The sequence below is a fragment of the Heterodontus francisci genome, unplaced genomic scaffold, assembly GCF_036365525.1.
Source record: "Heterodontus francisci isolate sHetFra1 unplaced genomic scaffold, sHetFra1.hap1 HAP1_SCAFFOLD_2235, whole genome shotgun sequence".
In the NCBI taxonomy this organism is placed as follows: Eukaryota; Metazoa; Chordata; class Chondrichthyes; order Heterodontiformes; family Heterodontidae; genus Heterodontus; species Heterodontus francisci.
Window position 1 is genome coordinate 15,001 of NW_027141601.1, and position 5,000 is coordinate 20,000.

Consider the following 5,000-nt stretch of genomic DNA (forward strand, 5'->3'; position numbering starts at 1 on the left):
TTATCGGTGAACCATTTGCTACTGCGGGGCCAAAGCAAAAGGGAAAGCATAAGGGCGCAGGCTGCCCTCTGCGGGACAGGTCCGGCCCTGACGCCGGTTTACGATTTCTCCGGTAAAGCACCTGTCGGGTGGCGACCGGAGGGTCTTTGCAGGGCCTGGATCTCCGAGCCCGTGGGACAGGCGGGAAAGGGTGGCGGCAGCCGGTTGAAGTCCCGACCCTGGGCAGCCTCCCGGTCTTACCTCCATAACTTCGGCGAGGAGGGTCCGATCCCCGCGCGGTCGACGGCAGGCGGTAGGGCTCGGAGGGGCGCGGCCTGGTCCGCGAGTGCCCCGGCGCCGCCCCTCTGCCCGTCCGAGGGACAGTAGGAAATGGCCATACCGCTTTCCGGCCGATTGCCGCCGGACGTCCGGCCGCATTCGCTCGGTCTGCGCGGCCGGCGGTAGCCGGGGGCGAGGGGCATCGGGCGGTGGCGGAACCAGGCCGGCCCGACCGCTGGGGGCCGCCCGGGCGACGTTTGAATCTGTCGGGTCGGACCGCCGAATCCCGCGGGATTTCGGGATCGAATCTGCGGGTGGAATCGGCACCTCGTCCCGCTGTCCGGTTCCCCCCGGTCGACTGCAACGGGTTTCCGAGGCCCGTCGGTCAGGCGCGGTTCGCTCCGCAATCCGCCGGCCGATCGGCACCGGGCGGGGCTCTACGGAAAGAGGGGACCCTCCCGCGTCGAGTGCCGGCGCACCGACCCCGCAGGCTGACCGGGAAGGTGAAGACTCACCCCGCTGAATGCCCGGCCCCGGCTACCCTCCGGCTCCGGGGCCATAACTTCGGGGAGGGAGGTCCGATCCCCGCGCGGTCGACGGCAGGCGGTAGGGCTCGGAGGGGCGCGGCCTGGTCCGCGAGTGCCCCGGCGCCGCCCCTCTGCCCGTCCGAGGGACAGTAGGAAATGGCCATACCGCTTTCCGGCCGATTGCCGCCGGACGTCCGGCCGCATTCGCTCGGTCTGCGCGGCCGGCGGTAGCCGGGGGCGAGGGGCATCGGGCGGTGGCGGAACCAGGCCGGCCCGACCGCTGGGGGCCGCCCGGGCGACGTTTGAATCTGTCGGGTCGGACCGCCGAATCCCGCGGGATTTCGGGATCGAATCTGCGGGTGGAATCGGCACCTCGTCCCGCTGTCCGGTTCCCCCCCGTCGACTGCAACGGGTTTCCGAGGCCCGTCGGTCAGGCGCGGTTCGCTCCGCAATCCGCCGGCCGATCGGCACCGGGCGGGGCTCTACGGAAAGAGGGGACCCTCCGGCGTCGAGTGCCGGCGCACCGACCCCGCAGGCTGACCGGGAAGGTTAAGACTCACCCCGCTGAATGCCCGGCCCCGGGCACCCTCCGGCGCCGGGGCCATAACTTCGGGGAGGGAGGTCCGAGCTCCGCGCGGTCGACGGCAGGTGAAAGGGGCCGGTGCGCCGCGGAAGGCGACAGCAGTCCCGTCAGGCTGCACCTCTGCTCGGGCGAACGGCGTCAGGAAAAGGGGAGAGCACTTCCCCACCGATAGCTCCGGAACGCCCGGACCCATTGGCCCGCGGCACCGGTGGCTGCTAGAGGGCCTCCGGCGCCGTCAGCCGGGGTACGTCCCAGGCCGGCCGGACGGCGGGCAGCCGGAGGCAACGGCCTGGAACGGAGCCAGACTTGAGTCGTTCCGTGTGCCGTGGGCAAAAAGGCAGGGCTGCGGGTCAGCGCAGTTTGGCAAACCTAGCCGCAAGTGCGGGAAGGGCGGAGGAGCACACGGACGCCGCCTTCCCAAACTGAGCCCAAAGTGCCCAGGCATGCCCCCTTGATCTCGCCTAATCAGTGAGCCCAAAATAATTTCAGAGTGTGGAAACCTGATCCAAAAAGGTCGAAAAGAACGGCCAGAGATCAAGTCCGAAAGGGGAAATCAGTAACAAGCAAGCAGAGTAATCATTAACCAAAAAGCGCAAAATTATGTTAAAAGTGTGAAATCATTAACCAAAAAGTCGAAAATAATGTCCAGAGACCAAGTCCGAAAGTACAAATAATTAACCAGTAAGCAGAGTCATCATTAACCAAAAATCGCAAAAGTAAGTAAAAAGTGTGAAATCATTAACCAAAAATCGCAAAAGTAAGTAAAAAGTGTGAAATCATTAACCAAAAACTCGAAAATAATGTCCAGAGACTAAGTCCGAAAGGGCAAATGGTTAACCAGTAAGCAGAGTAATCATTAACCAAAAATCGCAAAAGTAAGTAAGAAGTGTGAAATCATTAACCAAAAATCGCAAAAGTAAGTAAAAAGTGTGAAATCATTAACCAAAAACTCGAAAATAATGTCCAGAGACCAAGTCCGAAAGGGCAAATGGTTAACCAGTAAGCAGAGTAATCATTAACCAAAAAGGGCAAAAGTAAGTAAAAAGTATGAAATCATTAACCAAAAAGCACAAAATTAAGTTAAAAGTGTGAAATCATTAACCAAAAAGTCGAAAATAATCTCCAGAGACTAAGTGCGAAAGGGCAAATGGTTAACCAGTAAGCAGAGTCATCATTAACCAAAAATCGCAAAAGTAAGTAAAAAGTGTGAAATCATTAACCAAAAACCCGAAAATAATGTCCAGAGACTAAGTCCAAAAGGGCAAATGGTTAACCAGTAAGCAGAGTAATCATTAACCAAAAATCGCAAAAGTAAGTAAAAAGTGTGAAATCATTAACCAAAAACTCGAAAATAATCTCCAGAGACTAAGTCCGAAAGGGCAAATGGTTAACCAGTAAGCAGAGTAATCATTAACCAAAAATCGCAAAAGTAAGTAAAAAGTGTGAAATCATTAACCAAAAACCCGAAAATAATGTCCAGAGACTAAGTCCGAAAGGGCAAATGGTTAACCAGTAAGCAGAGTAATCATTAACCAAAAATCGCAAAAGTAAGTAAAAAGTGTGAAATCATTAACCAAAAACTCGAAAATAATGTCCAGAGACTAAGTCCGAAAGGGCAAATGGTTAACCAGTAAGCAGAGTAATCATTAACCAAAAGGCGCAAAAGTAAGTAAAAAGTATGAAATCAGTAACCAAAAAGCGCAAAAATATGTTAAAAGTGTGAAATCATTAACCAAAAACTCGAAAATAATGTGCAGAGACTAAGTCCGAAAGGGCAAATAATTAACCAGTAAGCAGAGTAATCATTAACCAAAAATCGCAAAAATATGTTAAAAGTGTGAAATCATTAACCAAAAACTCGAAAATAATGTCCAGAGACTAAGTCCGAAAGGGCAAATGGTTAACCAGTAAGCAGAGTAATCATTAACCAAAAATCGCAAAAGTAAGTAAAAAGTGTGAAATCATTAACCAAAAACTCGAAAATAATCTCCAGAGACTAAGTCCGAAAGGGCAAATGGTTAACCAGTAAGCAGAGTAATCATTAACCAAAAGGCGCAAAAGTAAGTAAAAAGTATGAAATCATTAACCAAAAAGCGCAAAAATATGTTAAAAGTGTGAAATCATTAACCAAAAAGTCGAAAATAATGTGCAGAGACTAAGTCCGAAAGGGCAAATGGTTAACCAGTAAGCAGAGTAATCATTAACCAAAAAGCGCAAAAATATGTTAAAAGTGTGAAATCATTAACCAAAAACTCGAAAATAATGTGCAGAGACTAAGTCCGAAAGGGCAAATGGTTAACCAGTAAGCAGAGTAATCATTAACCAAAAATCGCAAAAGTAAGTAAAAAGTGTGAAATCATTAACCAAAAACTCGAAAATAATCTCCAGAGACTAAGTCCGAAAGGGCAAATGGTTAACCAGTAAGCAGAGTAATCATTAACCAAAAAGGGCAAAAGTAAGTAAAAAGTATGAAATCATTAACCAAAAAGCACAAAATTAAGTTAAAAGTGTGAAATCATTAACCAAAATGTCGAAAACAATGTCCAGAGACTAAGTCCGAAAGGGCAAATGGTTAACCAGTAAGCAGAGTAATCATTAACCAAAAAGGGCAAAAGTAAGTAAAAAGTATGAAATCATTAACCAAAAAGCACAAAATTAAGTTAAAAGTGTGAAATCATTAACCAAAATGTCGAAAATAATGTCCAGAGACTAAGTCCGAAAGGGCAAATGGTTAACCAGTAAGCAGAGTAATCATTAACCAAAAATCGCAAAAGTAAGTAAAAAGTGTGAAATCATTAACCAAAAAGCGCAAAAATATGTTAAAAGTGTGAAATCATTAACCAAAAACTCGAAAATAATGTGCAGAGACTAAGTCCAAAAGGGCAAATGGTTAACCAGTAAGCAGAGTAATCATTAACCAAAATGCGCAAAAGTAAGTAAAAAGTGTGAAATCATTAACCAAAAATCGCAAAAGTAAGTAAAAAGTGTGAAATCATTAACCAAAAACTCGAAAATAATCTCCAGAGACTAAGTCCGAAAGGGCAAATGGTTAACCAGTAAGCAGAGTAATCATTAACCAAAAATCGCAAAAGTAAGTAAAAAGTGTGAAATCATTAACCAAAAACTCGAAAATAATGTCCAGAGACTAAGTCCAAAAGGGCAAATGGTTAACCAGTAAGCAGAGTAATCATTAACCAAAAAGCGCAAAAGTAAGTAAAAAGTATGAAATCATTAACCAAAAACTCGAAAATAATGTGCAGAGACTAAGTCCGAAAGGGCAAATGGTTAACCAGTAAGCAGAGTAATCATTAACCAAAAAGCGCAAAAATATGTTAAAAGTGTGAAATCATTAACCAAAAACTCGAAAATAATGTCCAGAGACTAAGTCCGAAAGGGCAAATGGTTAACCAGTAAGCAGAGTAATCATTAACCAAAATGCGCAAAAGTAAGTAAAAAGTGTGAAATCATTAACCAAAAATCGCAAAAGTAAGTAAAAAGTGTGAAATCATTAACCAAAAACTCGAAAATAATCTCCAGAGACTAAGTCCGAAAGGGCAAATAATTAACCAGTAAGCAGAGTAATCATTAACCAAAAAGCGCAAAAATATGTTAAAAGTGTGAAATCATTAACC